At 36.1% G+C, this 27,481-nt stretch overlaps 1 long non-coding RNA gene across 1 annotated transcript; it reads right to left on the bottom strand.

Annotated features, from left to right (window-relative positions):
- Positions 1–212: 212 nt before the first annotated feature.
- Positions 213–16,545, bottom strand: LOC137206194 (uncharacterized). The gene is made up of 2 exons (XR_010934522.1): positions 12,942–16,545; positions 213–11,917 (listed from the first exon to the last, which is right to left on the bottom strand). It is a non-coding gene; the product is annotated as an uncharacterized lncRNA (long non-coding RNA).
- Positions 16,546–27,481: the final 10,936 nt, after the last annotated feature.

The raw sequence follows: 27,481 nt of genomic DNA, 5'->3' as shown, positions 1-27,481 counted from the left end.
TATTTGTGGTATTCCTTTATTATCCTTTTGATGTCTGCAGAGTAGGAAGAGACCATTTTCTTCCCAATAGTGATAGTACAGAAAGTCTTTTTCTCTCTCCCTCTCTCTTTTTTTGGTCAGCCTTGCTAGAAGTTTTTTTTTATTGATCTCTTCAAAGAACCAGCCTTGTGTTTCTCTTGTTTTTCTGTTTTCAATTGTATTGAGTTATGCTCTTCTTATTACATCTTTCTTTCAGCTTACGTTGGTTTTTTTTTTTTTCTCTCTTCCTTTTCTAGTTTCTTGAGGTGACAACTTAGAGTAATGATTTAAACTTTTAATCTAATAGAAGCATATGCCTTTTGGCATTTGTGTCCCACAAAGTTTCAATATTTCATTTTTATTCAGTTCAATTTATTTTTAAATTTCCTTTGAGCCTTCGTCTTTTTTGACTCATGGATTATTTAGAAGGGTACTTTTTAGCTTCCAAGTCTTTGGAGATTTTCCTGTTATATTTAGATTATTTTTCTATATTATTGGTATCCACTTTGACTTCATAAAATCCAGAGAACACACACTCTGTGGTTTCAGTTCTTTTAAATTTGTTGAGATTTGTTTTTTGCTCAGGATATGGTCTCTCTTGGTGTATATTTCACAAGCAATGGAGAAGTAAATACATTCTGAAGTTGTTGGGTAGTTGATGGTGATGTTGAGTTTTCTGTCCTTGCAGAATTTCTGTCTAGTTGTTCTGCTGTTGTTGAGAGAGAGGTGTTGATGTCTCTAACAACCATGGGCTTGTCTAATTCTTTCAGTTCTGTCTTTATTTATTTAGCTTCATATATTTGGTAGCTCTTTTGTTTAGTGCATACACAGTTAGGCTTAGTATGTCGTCTTTTTGGGTTGCTCTTTTATTTTTTTTATTTTTTATTTTTTTGGGTTGCTCTTTTATGATTATATAATATCCCTCTGTGTCCATGGTAATTTTGTTTTCTTTGAAGTCTACTTTATCTGACATTAGTAGAACCAGTCCTGATTTCTTCTGATTAATGTTTAGATAGTATATATTTTTTCTATCCTTTTACACACAGCCTACCTGTACCATTATATCTGAAATGAGTTTCCAGTAAACAGTATATATACTGGGTCATTTCTTTTTAATATTCTGCAAATCTCAGCTATTAAAAATTTTTTATTTATTAGTGTATAGTTGATTTACAATGTTGTGTCAATTTCTGCTGTACAGCAGAGTATATCAGTTATGCATATACATATATCCACTGTTTTTTAGATTCTTTTCCCATACAGGTCATTACAGAGTACTGAGAAGAGTTCCCTGTGCTACATAGTAGGTTCTTATTAGTTATCTATTTTATATATAGTAGTGCGTATTTCTCAATCCCAGTCTCCCAATTTATCCCCCAGCCAAACCTCTGTTTCTAAATTGATGTATTTAGACCACTGACATTTAATTATTGCCATGTTAGGGCTTGCTTACGTATGTAATTTCATATTTTGTTTTCTCTTTGTTCTCTCTTTTTAAAATGATACATAATTGACATGACATTGTACTAGTTTAGGTGTACACATGATTTTATTATGATATGTATCACAAATATATAAAAATTAAAAGTTTAGTTAACATCCACTACCATACACAGTTAAAATTATTTTTCTTGTGATGAGAACTTTCATATTTACTCGTGTCAACTTCTCAATATACAATACAGTACTGTTAAGTGTAGTCACCATGATGTACATTACATCTCCAGGACTTATTTATCTTACAACTGGAGCTTTGTACCTTTCAACAACACTCATTTCATCTAGCCCTGCCTCTGGTAACTACCAATCTGTTCTCTGTATCTATAGGTTTTTCTTAGTCTCCACACATATGTGAGATCATACAGTATTTGTATGTCTCTGATTTATTTCACTTAGCATAATGCTCTCAAAATTCATTGTCACGAATGGCAAGATTTCCATCGTTTTTATGGCTTAATAGTATTACATGTCTGTGTGCACACATGTATACATACTACGTCTTGGCTATTGTAAATAATGCTACAGTGAACATGAGCACGCAGATACCGTTTTGAGTGTCTTTGTTTCCTTCAGATAAATGACCTGGAAGTGGAATTACTTGATCATATGATAGTTCCATTTTTTATTTTTTGAGGAATCTCCATACTGTTTGTTTTCCATAGTGGCTGCACCAATTTATACTCACACCAAAGGTTCATAAGGTCCCTTTCCTGATATCCTCACCAACACATGTTATTTCTGGTCTTTTTGAGAATAGTCATTCTCACAGGTGTGAAGTGCTGTCTCGTTGTTTTCATTTGCATTTTTCCCTGATTATTAGTGATGTTGAGCATCTTTCCATGCACCTTTTGGCCATTCGTATGTATTCTTTGGAAAAATGTCTATTCAGATCCTGTGCTCATCTTTAATTGGATTGTTTAATTTTTTTCTATTTAGTTGTATGAGTTCTTTATATATTTTGGATATTCACCCCTTATCAGAAATATGATTTGCAAATATTTTCTCTCATTCTGTAGGCTGCATTTTTATTTTGTTGGTGGTTACAGTTCGTTTGATGTAGTCCCACTTATTTGTGTTTGCTTTTCGTGTCAAATCCAAAATACCATTGCCAAAAATGATGTCAAGGAGCTTACCTATGTTTTCTTCTAGGAGCTTTATGGCTTTATTCAAGTATTTAACCCATTTTGAGCTAATTTTTTTGTATGCTATAAGATAGTGGTTCTGTAATTCTTTTGCATGTGGCTGTACAGTTGTACAGTCCTAATACCACATATTAAAGAGACTGTCCTTTCCTCGTTGAGTATTCTTGGCTCCGTTGTTGTAAATTAGTTGACCATATTTGCATGGATTAATTTCTGGGCTCTCTATTCTGTTTCATTGGTCTCTGTGTTTGTTTTAATGCCTGTACCACTCTGTTTTGATTACCACAGTAACAAGGAAGTGTGGTGTTCCAGCTTTGCTCTTCTTCCCCAAGACTGCTTCTATATTAGGGGGTCTTTTGTATTTCCATACAAATTTTAGGATTGTTTGATTTCTGTGAAAAATGCCACTGGAATTTTGATAGGGATTGCATTGAACATGTAGATTGCTTTTGGTAGTATGGAAATTTTAACAATATTAATTCTTCCAATCCATGAACATGATTTATCTTTTACTTACTGTGTGTCTTCAATTTCTTTTCAATCTTGTATAGTTTTCAGTGTTCAGGTTATTTACCTCTTTGGTTAAATTTATTCCTAGGTATTTTATTTGCTTTGATGCAGTTGAAAATAGGATATTTTTCTTAATTTAATTTTTCTTTCTGATTGATAGATCAATATTAGTTTATAAAAATGCAACAGATTTTTGAAAACTGATTTTGTATCCTGAAAGTCTACTGAATTTATTAATTCTAATGGTTTTGTTGGCGGGGAGTCCTTAGGGTTTCCTATATAATATGTCATCTGTAAGTAGGGACAGTTTTCCCTTCTTCCTTTTCAATTTGAATGTCTTTCTTTTTCTTCCTTAATTGCTCTCGTTAGAAGTGCTAATACTATTTTGATTCAAAGTGGCAAGGGTGGGCATCCTTGTCTTCTGCCTCATTTTAGAGGAAAAGCTTTCAGCTTTCCACTGTGGAGTATTATATAAGCTGTGGGCTTGTCATATATGGAATCAATAGCCGAATAAATGAGGGAGAAAGAAAAATGAATAAGTGAGCTGGAAGACAGAGTGGGGGAAATCAGTACCACAGAACAGACTAAAGAAAAAAGAATGAAAAGAAATGAGGACAGCCTCAATGACCTCTGGGACAACATTAAACCACCAATATTTTCATTATGGGGTGGCAGAAGGAGAAGAGAGTGAGAAAGGGCCTGAGAAAATATTTGAAGAGATTATAGTCGAAAATTTCCCTAACATGAGAAAGGAAGCACACAGGTCTCATACAAGGTAAACCCAAGGAGGAACATGCCAAGACACATATTAATCAAACCGAGAAAAGTTAAAAAGACGAAGAGAAAATATTAAAAGCAACAAGACAAAAGCAACAAATGACATACAAGGGAATCCCCATAAAGATATCAGCTGATATTTTTTAGCAGAAACTCTGCAGGCCAGAAGACAGTGGCAGGATATAATTTAAACTGATGAAAGGAGAACACCTACAACCAAGAATACCTAGCAAGGCCGTTGTTCAGACCTGATGGAGAAATCAAAAGCTTTACAGACAAGCAAAAGCTAAAGAATTCAGCACCACCAAACCAGCTTTACAACAGATGCTAAAGGAAATTCTCTAGGTGGAAAAGAAAAGATCACAATTAGAAAAAAGAAAATTATGAATGGAAAAACGCACAGGTAAAGGCAAACATAAAGGCAGGAAATCATACACACAAAAATATGACATCAAACCCAGGAGTCGTGGGAAGAGGAGAATATAAATGCAGGATATTGGAAATGCATTTGAAATTAAGAGACCAGCAACTTAAAACAATCTTGTATATATACAGACTGCTATATCAAAACTTCAGGAGAACAGCACACCAAACATCTACAACAGATACAGACACAAAAAAGAAAAAGTAATCCAAACATAACACTAAAAATAATCTTCAAGTCACAAGTGAAGTGAATGAAAGAGGAAGGGAAGATAAAAGACCTATAAAAACAAATCCAAAACAATTAACAAAATGGTAATAAGAGCATACATATGGATAAATACCTTAAATGTAAATGGATTAAATGCTCCAACCAAAAGATACAGACTGGCTGAATGGATACAAAAACAAGACCTGTATATATGCTGTCTAAAAGAGACCCACTTCAGATCTAGAGACACATACAGACAGAAGGTAAAGGGAATGGAAGCAGCTATTTCATGCAAATGGAAATCAGAAGAAATCAGGAGTAGCAGTACTCTTATCAGACAAACTAGACTTTAAAGACTGTTACAAGAGACAAAGGACACTACATAATGATCAAAAGATCAATCCAAGAAGAAAATATAACAATTGTAAATAATATGCAGCAAACATAGGAGCACCTAAGTATATAAGGCAAAATGCTAACAGCCGTGAAAGGAGAAATCAACAGTAACACAATAACAGTGGGGGAACTTTAACACCCCACTTTCTTCAGTGGACGGATCATCCAGACAGAAAATCAATAAGGAAACACAGGTCTTAAATGACACATTAGACCAGATGGACTTGATATTTAATACCCCATGGTAAAGTGGGATTTATCCCAGGGATGCAAGGAGTTTTCAGTATCCGCAAATCAATCAGTGTGATACACCACATTAACAAACTGAGGAATAAAAACTATATGATCATCACAATAGATGCAGAAAAAACTTTTGACAAGACTCAATATGCATGTATGATAAAACTCTACAGAAAGTGGGTATAGAGGGAACCAACCTCAACACAATAAAGGCCATATACCACAGCCCACAGCCCAGTAACATCATTCTCAACAGTGAAAAAGTGAAAGGATTTCCTCTAAGATCAGGAACAAGACAAGGATGTCCACCCTTGCCACTTACTCAACAGAGTTTAGAAAGCCCTAGCCACAGCAATCAGAGAAGAAAAAGAAATAAAAGGATCCAAATTGGAAAAGAAGAAGTAAAACTGTCGCTCTTTGCAGATGACATGATACTATATAAAGAAAATCCTCAAGATGATATGAGAAAACTACTAGCGCTCATCAATGAATCTGGTAAAGTTGCAGGATACAAACTTAATACACAGAAATCTGTTGCATTTCTAGACACGAACGACTAAAGATCAGAAATAGAAATTAAAGAAACAATCCCATTTACCATCACATAAAAAGAATAAAATACCTAGGAATAAACCTACCTAAAGAGACAAAAGACTTGTACTCTGAAAACTATAAGATGCTGATAAAAAAATTCAAAGTTGATACAAACAGATGGAGAGATATACCATGTTCTTCGATTGGAAGACTCAATATTGTCAATATGACTATACTACCAAAGACAATCTACAGATACAATGCAATCCCTATCAATTACGAATGGCATTTTTCACAGGACTAGAAAAAAATCTTAAAATTTGTATGGATCCACAAAAGACCAAACAGCCAAAGCAATCTTGAGAAAGAAAGAGCTGCAGGAATCAGGCTCCTTGACATCAGACTATACTACAAAGCTACAGGCATCAAAACAGTATGGTACTGGCACTAAACCAAAAATATAGATTGACTGAACAGGATAGAAAGCCCAGAGATAAACCCATGAACCTATGGTCAATTAATTTATGACAAAGGAGGCAAGACTACACAAAGGAGGAAAGACAGGCTCTTCAATAAATGGTGCTAGGAAAATTGGACAGCTACACGTAAAAGAATGAAATTAGAACATTCTCTGTAACCATACACAAAAATAAACTCAAAATGGTCAAAGACCTAAATGTAAGGCCGGACACTCTAAAACTCTTAGAGGAAAACGTAGGCAGAACACTCTTTGACATAAATTGCAGCAACATGTTTTTGAATCCACCTCCTAGAGCAATGAAAATAAAAACAAAAATAAACAAATGGGATCTAATTAAGCTTAAAAGCTTTTGCACAGCAAAGGAATCCATCAACAAAATGGAAAGACAACCCACAGAATGGGAGAAAATATTTGCAAATGATGTGACCAAAAAGGCATTAGTCTCCAAAATTTACAAATAGCTCATGTGGCTCAATATAAAAAAAACAAAGAACCCAATCAAAAATGGGCCAATGACCTAAAAAAAACATTTATCCAAGGAAGAAAGATGGCCAAGAGGCACATGAAAAGATACACAACATTGCTAATTATTAGAGAATTGCACATCAAAATTACAATAAGGGAATTCCCTAGTGGTCCAGTGACTAGGACTCCATGTTTTTAGTGCTGAGGGCCCAGGTTCAACCCTGGTTAAGGAACTAAGATCCTGCAATTCGTGTGGCATGGCCAGAAAAATAAAAGCTACAATGAGATTACTACCTCACACAAGTCAGAATGGACATAATCAAAAAATCAACAAACAATAAATGCTGGAGAGGGTGTGGACAAAAGCAAACCCTGCTGCGCTCTTGGTGGGAATGTAAACTGGTACAGCCACAATGGAGAACAGTATGGAGGGTCCTTAAAAAGTAAAAATAGAGCTGCCATATGACCCTGCAATCCTACTCCTGGGCATATATCCAGAGAAAACAATAATTCTAAAAGATACAGGCACCCCAATGTTTATTGTAGCAATATTTAGAGCCAGGACATGGAAGCAACCTAAATGTCCATTGATAGATGAATGGAAAAAGAAGATGTGGTATATATATAAAATGGAATATTATGCACCCATAAAAAAGAACAAAATAATGCCATTTGCAGCAACATGGATGGACCTAGACATGATCATACTGAGTGAAGTAAGTCAGAAAGAGAAAGGCAAATATCATATGATATCGCTTATATGCGGAATCTTAAAAAAAGATACAAATGAACTTACCAACAAAAGAGAAACAGACTCACAGACTTAGAGAACAAACTTACGGTTACTGGGAGGGATAGATTGGGAGTCTGGGATTGACGTGTACACACTACTATGTATGAAGTAGATAACCAACCAGGACCTACTGTAGAGCTACCTAAAGGGAACTCTGCTCAATATTCTTTAATAATCTAAATGGGAAAAGAATTTGAAAAATAATAGATACATTTATATGTATAACTGAATCACTTTGCTGTACACCTGAAACTAACACATTGTTAATCAGATGTGCCCCAATATAAAAAAAAAAATTTTTTTAAATGACACGTTAGACCAGATGGACTTAACTGATACTTATAGAACATTCTATCCAAAAGCAGCAGAATACATTCTTCTCAAGTGCACATGGAACATTCTCCAGGATAGATCATATTTTGGGCCACAAATCAAGCCTTGGTAAGTTTAAGAAAACTGAAATCATAGCAACCTTCTTTTCTGGCCACAACTCTATGAGGTTAGAAATCAATTACAGGAAAAAAAAACTCTAAAAAACACAAACTCGGGGAGGCTAAACAGTATGTTACTAAACAACCAGTGGATAATTGAAGAAATCAAAGAGGAAATTTAAAAATACCTAGTGACAAATGACAATGAAAATACAACAATTCAAAATCTGCAGGATGCAGCAAAAGCAGTTTTAAGATGGAAGTTTATAGCAGTATAATCTTACTTAAGAAAACAAGAAAAATCTCAAATAAACCACCTAACCTTACACCTAAAACAACTGGAGTAAGAACAAACAAAACCCAAAGTTAGTAGAAGAAACTAAATCATAATGATCAGAGCAGAAATAAATGAGAGAGAAGAATAAAACAATAGTGAAGATCAATGACACTAAAAGCCGGTTCTTTGAAAAGATACACAAAATTGATAAACCTCTGGCCAGATGCATCAAGAAAAAAAGGAAGAGGGCTCAAATCAATAAAATTCGAAATGAAAAAGGAGAAGTTACTACTAACACCACAGAAATACAAAGGATCATGAGAGACTACTACAAGCAACTCTGCCAATAAAATGGACAAGCTGAAAGAAATGCACAAATTCTTAGAAAAGTACAACCTTCCAAGACTGAACCAGGAAGAAATAGAAAATATGAACAGATCAATCACAAACACTGAAACTGAAACTGTGATTAAAAGTCTTCCAACAAACAGAAGTCCAGGACCAGATGACTTCACATGGGGATTCTATCAAACATTTAGAGAAGAGCTAACACCTATCCTTCTCAAACTCTTCCAAAATATGGCAGAGGGAGGAATACTCCCAAATTAATTCTGCAAGGCCACCATCACCCTGATACCAAAGCCAGATGTCACAAAAAAAAGGAAACTACAGGCCAGTATCACTGATGAACATAGATGAAAAAATCCTCAACAGAATACTAGCAAACAGAATCGAACAACACATTAAAAGGATCATACACCATGATCAAGTGGGGTTTATCCCAGGAATGCAGGGATTCTTCAGTATAACCAGATCAGTGTGATACACCATATTAACAAATTGAAGAATAAAAGCTATATGATAATCTCAGTAGATGCAGAAAAAGCTTTTCACAAAATTCAACACCGATTTATGATAAAAACTCTCCAGAAAGTGGGCAAAGAGGGAACCTACCTCAACATAATAAAGGCCATATACAACAAACCCACAGCCAACATTATTCTCAATGGTGAAAAACTGAAACCATTTCCTCTAAGATCAGGAACAAGACAAGGGTTCCCACTGTCACCACTATTATTCAATATAGTTTTGGGTTCCCACTCTCACCACTATTATTCAATATAGTTTTGGAAGTTTTAGCTGTGGCAATCAGAGAAGAAAAAGAAATAAAAGGAATCCAAATCAGAAAAGAAAAAGTAAAGCTGTCACTGTTTGCAGATGACATGATACTATACATAGAGAATCCTAAATATGTTACCAGAAACTACTAGAGCTCATCAATGAATTTGGTAAAGTAGCAGGATACAAAATTAATGCACAGAAATCTCTTGCATTCCTATACACTAACAATGAAAAATCAAAAGAGAAATTAAGAAATCACTCCCATTTACCATTGCAACAAAAAGAATGAAATACCTAGGAATAAACCTACTTGAGACAAAAGACCTGTATGCAGAAAACTATAAGACACTGATGAAAGAAATCAAAGACTATACAAAGAGATGGAGAGATATACCATGTCCTTGGATTGGGAGAAAAATGATTATACTACCCAAAGCAATATACAGATTCAGTGCAATCCCTATCAAACTACCAATGGCATCTTTCAAGGAACTAGAACAAAAAATTTTACAATTTGTATGGAAACACAAAAGATCCCGAGTAGCAAAAGCAATCTTGAGAAAGAGAAACAGAGCTGAAGGAATAAGGCTCCTTGACTTCAGACTACACTACAAAGCTACAGTGATCAAGACAGTATGGTACTGGAACAGAAACAGAAATATAGATCAATGGAACAGGATAGAAAGCTCAGAGATAAACCCACAAATCTACGGTCAATTAATCTACGACAGAGGAGGTAAGACTACACAAGGGAAGAAAGACAGTCTCTTCAATAAATGGTGCTGGGAATACTGGACAGCTACATGGAAAAGAATGAAATTAGAACACTTCCTAACACCATACAGAAAAATAAACTCAAAATGGATTAAAGACCTAAACGTAAGGCCAGACACTATAATACTGTTCAAGGAAAACATAGGCAGAACACTCTATGACATAAATCACAGCAAGATCCTTTTTTACCTACCTCTTAGAGTAATGGAAATAAAAACAGGAAGAAACAAATGGGACCTAATGAAACTTAAAAGCTTTTGCACAGCAAAGGAAACCATAAACAAGATGAAAAGACAACCCTCAGAATGGGAGAAAATATTTGCAAATGAAGCAACTGACAAAGGATTAATTTCCAAAATTTACAAGCATCTCATGCAGCTCAATATTAAAAAAAAAAAAACCCAATCCAAAAATGGGCAGAAGACCTAAATAGACATTTCTCCAAAGAAGATATACAGATTGCCAACAAACACATGAAAGAATGCTCAACCTCACTAATCATTACAGAAATGCAAATCAAAACTACAGTGAGGTATCACCTCACACCAGTCAGAATGGCCATCATCAAAAAATTTACAAAGAATAAATGCTGCAGAGGCTGTGAAGAAAAGGGAACCCTCTTGCACTGTTGGTGGGAATGTAAATTGATACAGCCACTATGGAGAACAGTATGGAGGTTCCTTAAAAAACTAAAAATAGAACTACCATATGACCCATCAATCCCACTACTGGGCATATACCCTGAGAAAACCATAGTTTAGAAGGACACATGTACCCCAATATTTATTGCAGCACTATTTACAATAGGCAGGACATGGTAGCAACCTAAACGTACATCGACAGATGAATGGATAAAGAAGATGTGGCACATATATACAATGGAATATTACCATAAAATGAAACGAAACTGAGTTATTTATAGTGAGGTGGATGGACCTAGATTCTGTCATACAGAGTGAAGTAAGCCAGAAAGAGGAAAACAAATACTGTATGCTAACGCATATATATGGAATCTAAAAAGAAATGGTTCTCGTGAACCTAGGGGCAGGATAGGAATAAAGACACAGAGATAGAGAATGGACTTGAGGACACAGGGAGGGGGAAGGGTAAGCTGGGACAAAGAGAGAGTAGCATTAACATATATACACTACCAAATGTAAAATAGCTAGCTAGTGGGAATCAGCTGCATAGCACAGGGATATCAGCTAGGTGCTTTGTGACCACCTAGAGGGGTGGGATAGGGATGGTGGGAGGGATGCTTAAGAGGGAGGGGGTATGGGGACATATGTATACAAGTAGCTGGTTCACTTATACGGCAGAAACTAACAAAACATTGTAAAGCAATTATACTCCAATAAAGATGTAAAAAAAAATATCGTATGATAAACCATAATGGGAAAGAATATTTAAAAAAAGAATGTATATATAGGTATAACTGAATCACTTTGCTCTACAGCACTAATTAACACAACAATGTAAATCAGCTATAATTCAATTAAAAAATATATAAAGAAAAAAAGTAAATTTTGCTTTCAGGTAGGGTGGAACAGTGTGCAGCACACCAGTATCCCATCTAAGAAGAAATAGAAATCTGTACAAAATTTTAAAATATTTATCTCTTCCATTTTAGTGACACATGAATTATATAATACAGACTACATATAACATTATTATATATATCTTTGTATATGTATGTACACACACACACATTATAGATATAGAGGAAGGCTGGAGGTAGACAGAATTTTATCAAAATTACAACCCAGCATCAATTTAGCACAGTCTCTGATTTGATTAAGGTTGTCATCCGTCATTCTTTCTACCTAGCAGAGGAAAAGGAAAGAGGAATATAACATTATAGATGACTCTATAATTTTTTGAAATCAAGAATTAGAATTCAATAAAAATAACTGGCAAAGCCAAGAGAGAAGATCATACCAATGAAAAACCAGAGATCAGATAGATAGCAGAAACCAATTCACAGGTGGTTCAGGTATGGGCCACTACTAGACAAGGACCACTATAATTTGGTTATTAGTTTTGTTTGTTGATTTCAAGGAACATAAACATAGTCTCTCTCAAGTAACCTCATGAGCCGCCCTTTATTTCCCTCTCCATGCTCTATGTATCTGCTCAGTCTCTTTTTTTTTTAAATCAGTTCATATAAGACAAATATACTAAGATTTATTTTATGTTTATATTTAAAAAAAGCATACAAAAAATGAAACAAAATATGCCATTTACAATAGCTTAAATATCCTAAATATTTAGAAATAAATTTAAGAACCTCTGCATTGAAAATTATGAAATATTAGGAAAAACTAAAGAATTAAATAAGTGGAAAGACATATAGCATGTGGAAGACTCAATGTTCTCAAGATGTCAGTTCTTCATAAGCTGATTTTATAGATTCAATGCAAACCCAATTAAAGTCCTAACAATATTTTTTGTGTAAATTGACAGTTGTTTATAAAATGGAAATGAAAGTGCAAAGGACTAAGAATAGTCAAGGCAATTCTGAACAAAAACAAAGCTAGAAGACTTACATAACCAGAAACCCAGACCTTTTACAAATTTATAGTTATTGAAACAATGATAATATAGTGTAGTTACCTGATTTACAGCAAAGGTGCCACTGCAGTGCAGTAGAGAAAGGATGATCTTTTAAATAAGTTCTGCTGGTTCTTGTGGATATCCATTTGGTTAAAACACACATTTTTAAAACCCTGCCCAGTGTATATAAAACCAATACCCAGTGTATACAAAAACCAATTCTATATGGATTATAGATCTAAATATAAAAGGTAAGACAGGGACTTCCCTGGTGGTCCAATGGTTAAGACTTACCTTTCAATGCAGGAGGTGTGGGTTTGATCCCTGGTCAGACAGCTAAGATCCTACGTGCCTTGCAGCCAAAAAAACAAAACATAAAACAGAAACAATATTGTAACAAATTCAATAAAGACTTAAAAGTTAAGACAAAGATCTTAAAGAAAACAGAAGATATCTCTTTATAACATAAGATAGCTCTACAAACTGTTTTAAACAGGGCACAAAATGTAATCAACATAATGGAAAAAAATGGGAAAGGTAGCATATTACTACTAAAAACTTCTGCTCAACAAATAACAATATTAAAAAAGCAAAAAAGGGAACCCAAGAGTGGTAGAAAATATTTGCAGTAATAGGTCAGGATTATATAAAAGACTCCTGAAAAATCATAAGAAAAAAGAATGATAATGCAGTGGAATAATGATCAGAAGTCTTGACAGGCACTTCAAAACATACTCAAATTTCCGGTAAACATATAACTGGATGCTCAATTTCATGAGTCATCAGGGAAATACAAATTAAATCTATAATGTAATACCACTATCCAGAATGAGTAAAATGGTGGCAGGGGATAACAACTTCTGGCAAAGATGAGGCTAAACTGTAGTTCTCATGTACTGATAACAAAAATGTAAATCGTTTCAGCTACTGAATAAATCTTTGGAGGTATCTACTAAAGTTGAATGTATGCGCAAATGGATAGGTATAGTCACAAAGGATATTTAGAAGAACATTTATAAAAGCCCCAAACTGGAAACAACTGAAATATCCATCAGTGACAAAATGATTACATTTTGTTACATATTGCTATATACATAATAATATGGGTGCATTTAACAAAAGTAATGTTATGTGAAATAAGTCAGACCTCAACCCTGCCCAAAAGACCCTACTAGTCATCTCCATACATTACTAAAGTACATACATTTATGAGTGAACCTATTTCCAGAGAAGGACAGATGATTCTCTTACAAGGTCAAATAAAACTGACTTGTAGTACTAGAAGTCAGAAATGTTTATCCTTTGGAGGCGTGAGAAGTTGGGACAAGGGAGCCTTTTTAGAGTGCTGATGAAGTTCATTTCCATTATCTGGATGTTACATGGGTATGTTTACTGAGCTGAAAACTTACAGTATGTACATTCCTCCAAATGTATGTCATACTTTACCACTTACTGAAGTACACACTTATTTTCCTATGATAGAACCAAAATTCAGCCCTTTAGAAGCAAATCTTGTGATCTAACCATATTCTTCATTGAAACCCCATGCTTTGGGACAGGAGTTTGTAATGACAGCTATATAATTGCAAAGGCTTCAGAAAAAAAGGAAAAGCAGGTGATGGAAACATCAATTTATCATTGAATTTTTTGGTCAACAAATAGATGTATAAATTCTAAATAAACAGATGTATCTGCTGGTAGGCACTCTAATAGTAAAGGAACCTAGAGATTTCTCCCCTACCCTAATTGGCAAATATTTACTTTTTTCTGAGTAAAAGACTTTCCTAAACGTTTAAGCAGTTGAACTCAATTCTTTGATAGATAGCAGGGTAAAAAAAAAAAAAAAAAGACTATATACTCTACAGATCTTTATGTACTATTTACTTAAGTCCTTTTAAAAGGTATTGTTTTTAAGATTTCTTGAAATTCCTGACCTGAGTCATCTCTGTGATATATCACACCCTGTCACATCAAGTTAACTTACATTGGATAAAGAGAAGAAAGGTTATAAACTTAGCATGCATACCACCTGACATAAAACATTTGCCAGCTATTTCTTCTGCTTAAATGAATGCATTCCAAATATCTAGACTATTACCTATAAAAACTATAAATTTTATTAAAAAATAATGAAACAGTCATCTCTACACATTATTATAGTGCATACATTTATGAGTACACCTAATTCTAGATAAGGAAAGAGTTTTACTAGAAACAACATGTTTCTCTTTCACATTTTGTCTTCACCTTTGACCCTGCATATGAATGTATGTGCACAAACTTGTTTTACTTCCTTCTTAGAGGCAGTCTGACCAGGAACACGGTAACTATCTAATTATGGAATTTAGAAAATAAAGAAAAAATAACTAACTGAATTTTAACACATTTGCCCCGAAGTATTTACAGTGCTTAGGTTAACATGCCATTTGTTATGAAAAAGTTTTATGAAGATCTAAACACTTTTACTTCTGATTACTAAGGCAACATGAAATGAGAAGTTCATAAGAATTTCAGGTAATGTAGGAAAAAATAATTTTTCTGACTGAAGCAATCACTCTTCACCCACACTTAATGGTCTCCACTAATGTAAATTATTTAGCTACATTATTAGCAAATTTACTGTAATAATGCCTCTATCTCATTTTGTTATTATAAATACATCTTTAAATCAACATACCCACTGAATGAACAAGTCAATTTCCTTTAACTTTGGAGAAATTGCTGAAGTTTACCACTGAATAGGTGAATGAACTGTTCAGCTCAAAGGCTAAGGTAAAGAAATTCAGTTCCACAGTAGTACTATAATCTTCCAGCTCACTGCTCAAAGTTATTATAGAGATTGTATGACACACTGCTCAAAGCTACTTTGCTGCATTATGCTATGAAAATGGTGTACCTGCTCGTGTTTGGCACTGTTAGGATAATATGGTAAACAAAGATGACAAAGAAAACCTTCTATCTTTTTTTTAATACCAAAAAAAACCCAAAAAAAGAAATCCCACAAAAAGCAAAACAACCCAAAAGTAAGTAAAAAGTAACATTAGGCAGTAAGGAATATGGGAAATTACAGTGGATTTGAAACAAAAAAGAATGGCAAAGTGGTTCGGAGTATGAGATTAGGAGTCAAATAGGAATGGTTTTAAATTCTGCTTCTGTCACTTTGAGTCTCTGTCCTTACTTATAAACGGGAAAACTAATACTTAACTCTTACGGTTGGTTGTTATAAATGTGAAACATGACAGTAATTGCAGAGCTTAGCACTATGCTGGGTAAATAACATGTGTTAGTATATAGTAATTTTTATTTTTGATGAAGATTGGTTCCTTTATTCTCCTACCCTGATAATAGTCCATTTCTAGATTCAGCACAGTAGAGAAGTTACAAACACATGCTTTGAGAAAAAAGGACTTATGTGTAACAATCTTTCTGCATCATACTTCCTTCATCTAAGATTACTGTGACCATTTAATGAGATAATGCATGGTCTTCAACATATTCTCCAGTTTATAGTATGTATTTGATAAATGGTGGCTAAAATCATAAGACCTGAATTCTGGCTCTAGCTGTTGCACTGATGAGTATGTAATTATGTAAACAAGGCACTCAGCCTTTCTGAATTTCATGCAAAAAATGGGCATAACATCTGTCCTGTTTATCTTTTAGGGTTGCTGAGATAATAAAATGATGCAGGTAAGCACGTAGAAAACGGGAAAGCCCATAAAAATGGATGGTGTTACTATACTTCTGATGGCAGTTTAGAGGTTAAGTACCATAAAAATGGGATTTAAAAATCTTTTTTATATAATCAAGAAAGCTGTGCTTGACTCTTGTTTCACAGACAATACACAAGTGATGAACATTATAATAGAAGCACCATTTTTCTCTGTTGAGATTAATTTATTGTACTCAGGATCAGAAAAGTTACTTTAAGTGAATATTTTGTCTTGTTCAACCTAACACTTTGATTTATATACATTGTAGTATAGAGTATATGACAAGTAGATTGAAGGTTTTTGTTATGCAGAAAGGCCTTCTTTGACCTCAGGAATTCACTAACAGGAATGATACATTATTATGTTATAAGATTAACTACAACTGGTAAAGCCCTTTAAAAGTGAAAAACACTCTATAAATGCTTAGCATTTATAGCTACTAACATCTAATAAGGTTAAGCTCTTCTTCAAAATGAGCTACTGCTTGATGAGTTGGTTTTTAAATAAGCTGACATGCCACAAGTGGCAGCTGCTATATCATGTGAGTGATTTCATGATTATTGCAATCAATCATTAGAATGTCTATTATTAGTTATAATTATTGATTGATTATTCCTTTAAGATTATTATTGTCTCAGAAAACTGAGGCACCGAAAAGTGAAATAATCCATTTGATTCCACTCATCAAGCTAGCACAGCATAAGGCTCAAGCTTCTGGAAAACCCCTGAGGTGCTGATGCTGTACAGCTGCTGTCCAATATGGTAACTACTATTAAGTGTGGCTATTGAACTCTTCAAACATGGCTAGTAAGACTGAGGAAAAAATTTTTAAATTTCATTTATTTAAAAAATTTTAAATTTAAAAACTGATACTCAGTTCAGTAATTGTAAAACTTTTAAGGATGTATGGACCAACTTGGGTACATGAAATTACTTCTTCAACTGAAAACTTTATGAAATCTAAATACAGATAAAGTATTTCTGATGAAAATTTAACATCTAATTTGAGATGTACTTTTAACATACAGTAGAAAATTTAAGGGTATGTGGCTTGCATTGTATTTCTGTTGGACAACATTGCTATATAGGTTCAAAGACAGACAATAAATTATGTATGATATGGACCCTACGCCCTCTTATATCCATCTGGAGAAGGATATATGAATGTTCAAAATTCAGTTCCAGGAACTGAATCAGGAACAGTTATAGGTCTTTTCTTTGATAGTGGACACTTGGCTTCAGGAACCATAACCTGGGATTACCTCAGTTACGTGCTGTTAAATTACTAACAACCAGCTCCCAAAATCAACCAGTTTCTTGATTTCTGTGGTGTAAATTATTCCTACCATGGCCAGTTTTGAGCTACCAACATGATGTCCCTGAACTTAGAATTGGGAAGAGATACCCTTAATTGGCACTTGGAAGGCCACAGGAGCCAGCCCTAGTGCATCACTGGAATACTTTATGAGTTCCTGACATCTGTATTTCTTGAAAGTTTTGTAGGTATGTATGTCTGTTGTGGGGGCTGAAGTAGATCGGCTTTAAACTGAGTTCTACCCCATAGCAAATTGTAGGATGATTAGACCTGGGAATGAAGGGCATTTTATTTTCTTTAAGCCTAAGGGATGTAAGTCACTAGAAAAACCCTGACTCTTCCTTTACTCCCATTGAGAATACAGATTTATGGTTACATGAAGCCATTTTGTGAACTATAAAATGGTTAAAAGCAGGTAAACATACTAAATTTTGATAAGACAGATGCATGATTTTAACTCATAAACTTTATATACCAACTGTATAACAAATACTTTCTTTTGCAAAGAGACATCTTGGGGACATGGTAAGAATATAGGAAGAATTGATATAAATTCTGACACATTGTGAAGAGAATTTAATACATGTAAAATATCTGTAAGACTTCCAAATTCAGCTCTAAAGTTCAATAATTTTATGACTTTTGTTAGCGACTATATGTGAAATCATTCTGTTTATTTAGAAGTTACTCAGTTTCTGTATTAGCTCCTTTGCTTGGACACCCTGATGTTACGTCTCATGCTAGAGTAAATTTCTGCATAAAGTAAGTCTTATAAAGGCAGTATTTAAGAGGATTTAATTCAAAAGTATTTTTTTTAAGATTTTTTTTTGATATGGACCACTTTTAAAGTCTTTATTGAATTTGTTACAATACTGCTTCTGTTTTATGTTTTGTTTTTTTGGCCATGAGGCATGTGGGATCTTAGCTCCCTGACCAGGGATCAAACTCACACCCCTTGCACTGGAAGGCGAAGTCTCAACCACTGCACTGCCAGGGAAGTCCCCAAAAGTGTTTTTGAATAAAGCAGTTCACCTTCTAAGAGAATATTCAAACAACTTATTTTTTCAGTATGGGTTTGTACTATTAGGTGGATATGCATAAATGATTTGTTTTTCAGAGTCGTATGTTGTCTAGAATTTTGCAGTGTTTTAATTTGGGTTCTGTCTAATCAATCATATGTCATCATATACATAGAATTTTAGTGCTGAAAAGATTTAGACTCTTCTAGTTATATCTTATTTTATAGTTGAGCAAACTGAGACCCCAAAAAGTGACTTAAGATGTCAGATGGTTAGTCTTGACTAGTTTAACTAAAACTAGAACTCAGCTTTCCTGACTGCCACCTTAGTAATCTTAAAGTTTGTAGCATCGTACTGCATGAATCTATTTGTCTATCCACATTTCAGGATTATTGGTACAAATTTTTTTTGCTGTACTCCATACTAGCCAAGTTAGCACATATTCCATTTATTCTTATCTTCATGGTTTCATTAGCTACTCTTAATATAACATACCAATCCTCAGGCAAAATTCTTCATTATTTACTTGCAGAAAATGTAACTGGGAACAATTCTGTCCTGTATCAGCACAGTTTACTAGTCTAACTAATAAGTAAGTCAGAGAAGAAGGTTTGAGACATTGACTCCTTTCTGAAAAGGAGAAAAAGTAGGGGAAAGCCCAAATAGTTTAATGTTTGCACCTTTCTCCATAGGAAAAGATTATTGTTATCTTTTGCTAAGTTACTGTAAATTTATGACTAGGTGAGTCCTGAAAAGATGACACCTTGTTTCATAATATTGTGTATTTCAGAATTCAAAAACATGTTAAATATTTAAATGATAGAAAGGTTTGACCTCAAAATCAATACCTAATTTAGAGAAAATCTATATGTAAGGCAATTAAGAATTGATATTACTTAATATGTCACATTGTGTGATTGACAACATTGTCACTACAGAAAGTAACAAAGTTTGGATAATCATGCATTCTTAGGAATTTTACTGAAAACTTTGTCTCTTTTAAGTTATACAAGTGATACAGTCTTGTGTAGATCTCTGCAGCTAAGCAAAGCAGTTAGTCTTTGATGCACTTATAATTATGAAGGGTTTAATAATTATGAAGGGTTTAGGGTTATGTCTTTTGACAAAGACGCCTAGATAGGTGGGAAGGTATAGGTCAAAACTGACATCATGACACAATTAATATAAGATAGGTAAAGTAGAGCCAAAATTAGGTTGGCATGAATACATCTCCTAAGTCAAACAAGTAATACAGCTTCTAAACCACAATGTAGGTAAACAGTTAACCACAACTTCAAATATTAATAATGAGATTTTAAGTATAAGAGAGTCTTAACTTTCATGCTTTTATCATCTATAGGTATAATTTTATACACTTGTACAATGGTACCATGATTTTATAGTAAAACCAATAAGGTATTTAGGAAGAAGATAACATAAAAAAATTCAGGCTTTTGAATGGTGTTTAATGACATGGGAATGTAGGCACAATATACCACTGGGTAACAAAAAGGAAGATAAATAAATGACTTGAGTTTTGTTAAATATATGCATAAGAAAAAGAAGTAAGTTAACTAATATTATCAGTTATCTCTGGGTGATAATATAATAATTTTTTTTTTTTTTTTTGCCACACAGTACAGCATGCAGGATCTTAGTTCCCTGACCAGGGATCGAACCTGTGGCCCCTGCAGTGGAAGCGTGGAGTCTTAACCACTGGACTGCCAGGGAAGTCCCTAATATAATGAGTCATCTTTATACTATATTTTTAAGATTGTATTCTCTAAAGTTCATCACTATGCACAAATAATCTTTCATATCAATTTCAAAATATATTTTAAAAGGAGATGGCAACTTATAAAGCTACAGCCTTTTATAGCATAGTATCTGAAAGATCATATATGATAAGTGTATTTGGAAATATAATGCACTTGGAAGAATTTCTTAATATTCAGACAGCCACATTACGTGCAGCTGGGAATTATTTTTGAATAGGGTTTTTAAATTATTTCCATTTCCGTGCATATGAGGATTATATAGAGCAAGTTGTCCCCCCATTTTGCTTATTTGCTTCTTCTAAATACTATTCTTCAAAATTCATTGTAACAAATGAACTTGTAGCTTTCCCCCTAAGTGGTGATTGCTTTTAGTTATAGGTGTTTTGCTGGGTGTATGCTCACCTCAATTAAGATAGTTCCCAGACTTTGTTACAGTTAGGTGTAGCTTTGTGACCAGGATCTGTCCAATGGGATATGAGCAGAAGTGATGTGTAACAACTCCTGGGTTGTACCTAAATGAGAAAAGAGTGTGCCTTCCTTCTTTTTCCTCTTTCTTGAAGGCAGGACTGTAAATCTTCAAAGATACAGAAAAAATACCCTAGATATAACAAAGCAACACGATAGAAGGAGCCTAGTAATGTGATACCAGGATGCCTTACCAGTCCTTACCACCTCCCAATAAAATTCTTTCTTAAATCATTGTGGTCTCTTGCTACAGCAGCCTGACTGTTACATACTTAACATTGTGGTGGTATTATACCACCACTAGCACACTACCAATGAAGCTCATTTTACCCTGGCAAGTTTGATTCAACATTGTATTGGAGGTCCTAGCTAGAGCAATCAGGCAAGAAAAAGAAATAAAAGGCATTCAATTCAGAAAGGAAGAAGTAAAACTGTCTCATTTTGCAGATGACATGATATTATATGGAGAAACTAAAGAGGCCACCAAAAAAAATGTTGGAACTAATAAAAGAATTCAGTAAAGTTAGAGAATACAAAATCAATAAACAAAAATCAGCTGAGTTTCTATACACTAGTAATGAATTATGAGAAAGAGAAATTAAAAAAGCAGTCCCATTTACAACTGCATAAAAAATGAGAATAAATTTAACCACAGAAATTAAAGATCTATACACTGAAAACTATAAGACTTTGATGAAATTGAAAATGACACAAATGGAAAGATAGCTCATCTTCATGGATTAGAAGAATTAATGTTAAAATGACCATACTACCACAAGCTATCAACAGATTCAATGCAACCCCTATAAAAAGTTCCAATGGCATTTTTTAACAGAAATAGGAAAAACAATCCTTAAATTCGTGTGGAACCACAAAAATCCTTGAATAGACAAATCCTGACAAAGAACGAAGCTGGAGGCAGCACACTTCCTGATTTCAAACTATACTATAAAGCTATAGTAATCAAAACAGTATGGTACTGGCATAAAAATAGACATGTAGATCAATGGAATAGAATAGCTACATCAGCTAATATTTGACAAGGGAATCAAGACTACTCAACAGGGAAAGGATAGTCTCTTCAACAAATGTAGTGGGAAAACTGGATAACTGCATGCAAAGAAGTGAAACTGCACCCTTATCTTACACCACTCACAAAAATTGACTCAAAATGGATTAAAGACTTAAACATAAGACCTGCAAACATAAAGCTCCTAGAAGAAAACATAGGGAAAAAGCTCTGTGACACTGGTCTTGGCAATGATTATTTTTGAAATGACAGCAAAAGCACGAGCGACAGAGATAAATAAGTGGAACTACATCAAACTTAAAAGCTTCTGTGCGGCAAAAGAAACAGTAAAAACAATCGAAAATATCGGCAGAAGACCTGAATAGGCATTTTTCTTAGCGAGACATACAGATCGCCAACATGTTCACGAAAAGGTGCTCAACACTACTTTTAACCAGGGAAAATGCAAATCAAACCCACAATGAGTTATCATCTTGCACCTTTTAGAATGGCTATCATCAAAAAGAGAAGAGATAATAAGTGTTGGTGATGACATGGAGAAATGAGAACCCTTGTGCACTGTTGGTGAGAATGTACACTGGTACAGGCAATATGGAAAACAGTATGGAAGTTCCTCAAAAAATTACAAATAGGACTACCATACAATCCAGAAATTCCACATCCGGGTATATTTACAAAGGCCATTAAATGGATATTGAAAAGATATCTGCACTCCCTTGTTTACTGCAGCATTGTTCACAATAACCAAGACACGGAAACAACCTCAATGGATGAGTGGATAAAGAAGAGGCTGTGTGTGTATATAACTACATACAATGGAATATTCTTCAACCATGAGGAGAAGGAAATCCTGCCATTTGTGACATTTGGATAGACCTTGAAAGCATTATGTTAAATAAGTGAGACAGAGGAAGACAGATAGTACTTAATACCGCTTATATGTGGATCATAAAAAGCTGATCTTGTAGAAATAGAATACAGTGGTGGTTACCAGGGGCTGAGGGGTAAGGGAATTGGGGAGATGTTGGTCAAAAGGTACACAATTCCAGTTATAAGATGAATAAGTTCTGGGTACCTAACACACAGCACTGTGATTATAGTTAACAGTACTGTATTGCTTTATTAAAAATCACTAAGAGTGGGGCTTCCCTGGTGGCACAGTGGTTGAGAGTCTGTCTGCCAATGCAGGGGACATGGGTTCGTGCCCCGGTCCAGGAAGATCCCACATGCTGCGGAGCGGCTGGGCCCGTGAGCCATGGCTGCTGAGCCTGCTCATCTGGAGCCTGTGCTCCACAATGGGAGAGGCCACAACAGTGAGAGGCCCGCATACTGCAAAAACAAAACAAAACAAAACGAAAAAACACTAAGAGAGTAGAGTTTATTCTCACAACAAAAAAGAAATGGTAATTATCTGATGTGATGGAGGTGTTAGCCAACACTATGGTGGTAATCATATTGCAATATATAAGTGTATCAAAAACACACTGTGCATCTTAATTTACACAGTGTTATATGTCAATTATATCTCATTAAAGTTGAAAATCAATAAAAAAACTATCAACAGAAAATAAGTTCATAGGAATAAATATTAATAAAAGATGTGCAGAACAATTATGAGAAATTAATGAACATCATTAAAGACGGTCAAAGACCTGATAAAAGGAGAGTATGCCACATTCATGACAGGAATATTCAGTACTGTAAGGATGACAATATTAGCTTTATGCAATTTCACTTAAAATACCCATGAAGTTTTCATGAAACTTGACAAAGTAATTCTCAGTGAAGCTCATATGGCAGAGCATAGCACATGAACAGCTAAGGAAATTTTGAAGAAAAACAAGGTGGGGGGAGATATCTATTAGGTATTTCTTACACAATTTTTGACGAAAGACAGTGTGGATTGGTACAGGGATATACAAATAATCTATGCTTAAAAGGCTTTCTTCCCCTGAAAACCCATCTGCTCACTGACTTTTAAAATTTTCTACTTTTCCTTTTTTTTCCATTTTAATTTTGTATTATAACTCTTTCCTCATGCACTCCTGTATTCATTCATTCAACAAATACTTATTCAGTTACTTATTGTGCAAAGGTCTATACCAAGTGCTATGGATTCAATTTAGCCTCTGTTTATTAAGTCCAACATCTGGGCTTCCTCAGAGGCTGTTTCTACTGATTGGTTTTTTTTTTTTTTTTTTTTTTTTTTTTTTTTACTGTTTATGGGTCATACTTTATTTCATTAAATGTCTTATCATTTTTTGTTCAAAATTGTGTTAAGGGGGGATCAAGATGGCAGAGGAGCAGGAAGTGGAGCTTACTGCCTCCGACAAATACATAAAAAATACATCTACAAGTGGAATGATTTGTACAGAACATCTACTGAATGCTGGCAGAAGACCTCAAACTTCCGAAAGGGCAAGAAAACCTCCACATAACTGGGTAGGACAAAAGAAAAAGAGCGAAAGGAATCAGGATAGCACCTGTGCCCCAGGGATGGAGCTGTGGAGGAGGACAGGTTCCTGCACCCTGGGAAGTCCCCTAACTGGCGGGGAGATCAGCCTGGATGGAAGAGTAGCTTTGGAGCCTCAGAGGAGAGCGTAGCAACCAGTTTGCTGTAGGCAAAATGAAGAATGACATGCAGAAACGGTTGGTACTGCCACCCTGTGCTCCTCAGCCTCAGACGCTCAACCGTTGGTGCAGGTAGGGGCTGGGTGCTGAAGTTCAGGCTTTGGAGCTTAGACCTGGGAGAGGACCACAGTTGGCTGTGCGGACACAGCCGGAAGAGGCTGGAGTGTGGCAACTGAGGGTACACTCGGAAGAAGCTGGGGCCCACCAAAGAGGCAAGGCTCCATTGGGGGTGCAAGGGAGAGGGGTAGGAGTGGGACCTCCATAGGAGCCTCTTTCTCTGTGTTCACTCTCAGGCAACAGGACACCATCTACATGAGCTCCAGGGGTGCGTGCAAGCCACCAATGCCATCCTGGGTTCCAGAGATGGGCATATGCTGCCACCTCCGCTAAGAGTCCTGCAAGTAGGTGCCAATCACTACCCCCACTGTCCCATGAGTGCACGGACCACCGCTGCTGCTTTGAGACCCACAAGAAGACGCTAGTCACTGCCCTCACTGTCCTGGGAGTGTGTGAGCTGCCACCACCACCAAGAGACATGAGAACAGGTGCCAATCACTGCCCCTGCTGTTGTGGGAGTGCGCAGGCAGCCGCTTCCACTAAGAGATGTGGGCACAGGTGCAGGGTGCTGTACGTGCCATCCTGGGAGCATGCACAGGCCACCACACCTGTACACCCCCATTTCAAGGGGATAACAGCCAGCACATGCTGAGGAAAGAGGCATAAAGAATGTAAACTAAAAGCAGCCCCTTGATTGTGGACAAGATGGCAAAGTAGAAGAACTTGAGCTCACCCTCTCATGAAAACATCAAGATCACAGCTAACTGCTAAACAACCACCGACAAAAAAGATTGAAACCTACCAAAAAAGATATTTACATCCAAAGACAAAGAAGAAACCACAACGAGATGGTAGGAGGGGTGCTTTCATGATATAATGAAATCCCATACCCACCGGGTGGGCGACCCACAAACTGGAAAATATATCACAGAGGTTGTCCCACAGGAGTGAGTTCTGAGCCACATGTCAGGCTCCCCAGCCTGAGGATTTAGGCTAGAGCATTTGGCTTTGAAGGCCAGTGGGCCTTGAATGCAGGAGTTCCACAGGGCTGAGGGAAACAGAGACTCCACTCTTGAAGGCGCACACAAGGTTTCACATGTACAGGGACCCACACAAAGCAGGAGCCAGGGCTAAACTCACCTGCAGGTCTTGGAAAGTGTCCTGGGGAAGCAGGGGTCAGCTGTGGCTCACTGTGGGGGCAAGAACACTGGTGGCGGAGGTCCCAGGGAATACTGATGGGTGTGAGCTCTCCTGGAGGTTGCCATTTTGGCACCAAGACCTGGCCCCACCCAACAGCCTGCAGCTCCAGTGCTGAGACACCTCAGGCCAAACAACCAGCAGGGTGGGAACACAGCCCCACCCATCAGCAGACAGGCTGCCTAAGTTGTACTGAGCTCACAGCCACCTCTAAACACACCCCTTGACATGACCATGACCACCAGAGGGACAAGACCCAGCTCCACCCACCAGTGGGCAGGCATCGGTCCCTCCCACTAGGAAGCCTGCACAAGCCCCTGAACCAACCTCACCCAACAGGAGGCAAACACCAGAAACAATAGGAACTACAACTCTGCAGCCGGTGGAAAGGAAACCACAAACACAGAAAGTTAGACAAAATGAAACGACAGAGAACTATGGTCCAGACAAAGGAACAAGATAAAAGCCCAGAACAACAAGTAAGTGAAGTGGAGATAGGCAATCTACCTGAAAAAGAATTCCAAGTAATGATAGTAAACATGATCCAAGATCTCGGAAAAAGAATGGAGGTACAAACCAAGAAGATACAAGATATGTTTAACAAAGAGCTAGGGGCTTCCCTGGTGGTGCAGTGGTTTAGAATCTGCCTGCTAGTGCAAGGGACACAGGTTCGAGCCCTGGTCTGGGAGGATCCCACATGCCGTGGAGCAACTAGGCCCGTGAGCCACAACTACTGAGCCTGCGTGTCTGGAGCCTGTGCTCTGCAACAAGAGAGGCTGCCAAAGTGAGAGGCCCGCGCACCGCGATGAAGAGTGGCCCCCGCTTGCCACAACTAGAGAAAACTCTCGCACAGAAACAAAGACGCAACACGGTAAAAAAAAAAAAAAAAAAACTAGAAGACTTAACAAACAAACAGAGATGAACAATATAACCGAAATGAAAAATATACTACAGGGAATCAACAGAATAAATGAGGCAGAAAAACGAATAAGTGAGTTGGAAGACAGAGTGGTGGAAATCACTGCTACAGAACAGAATAAAGAAAAAGGAATGGAAAAAAAAATTGAGGACAGTCTCAGAGACCTCTGGGATAACATTAAACACACCAACATTCACATTATAGGCGTCCCAGAAGGAGAATACAGAGAGAAAGGGCCTGAGAAAATATCTGAAGAGATTACAGCTGAAAACTCCCCTAACATGGGAAAGGAAAGACTCACTCCAGTCCAGGAAGTACAGAGTCCCAGGCAAGATAAACTCAAGGAGGAACATTCCAAGACATATTAATCAAACTAAAAAATATTAAAGACAAAGAGAAAATATTAAAAGCAACAAGGCAGAAGCAACAAACAACATACAACGGAATCCCCATTAGGATATCAGCTGATTTTTCAGTGGGAACTCAGCAGGCCAGAAGGGAGTGGCACCATATATTAAAAGTGATGAAAGGGAAACTCCTACAACCAAGAATACTTTACCCAGCGAGGCTCTCATTCAGATTTGACAGAAATTAAAAGCTTCATAGACAAGCAAAAGCTAAGAGAATTCACCATCACCAAACCAGCCTTACAACAAATGCTAAAGGAACTTCTCTAGGTGGAAAAGAAAAGGCCACAATCAGAAATAAGA

This window comes from Pseudorca crassidens, chromosome 14 (genome assembly GCF_039906515.1).
Source record: "Pseudorca crassidens isolate mPseCra1 chromosome 14, mPseCra1.hap1, whole genome shotgun sequence".
Taxonomy (NCBI): domain Eukaryota; kingdom Metazoa; phylum Chordata; class Mammalia; order Artiodactyla; family Delphinidae; genus Pseudorca; species Pseudorca crassidens.
The sequence above is the reverse complement of the archived record's forward strand: the minus strand, read 5'-3'. Positions and strand labels throughout refer to the sequence as shown.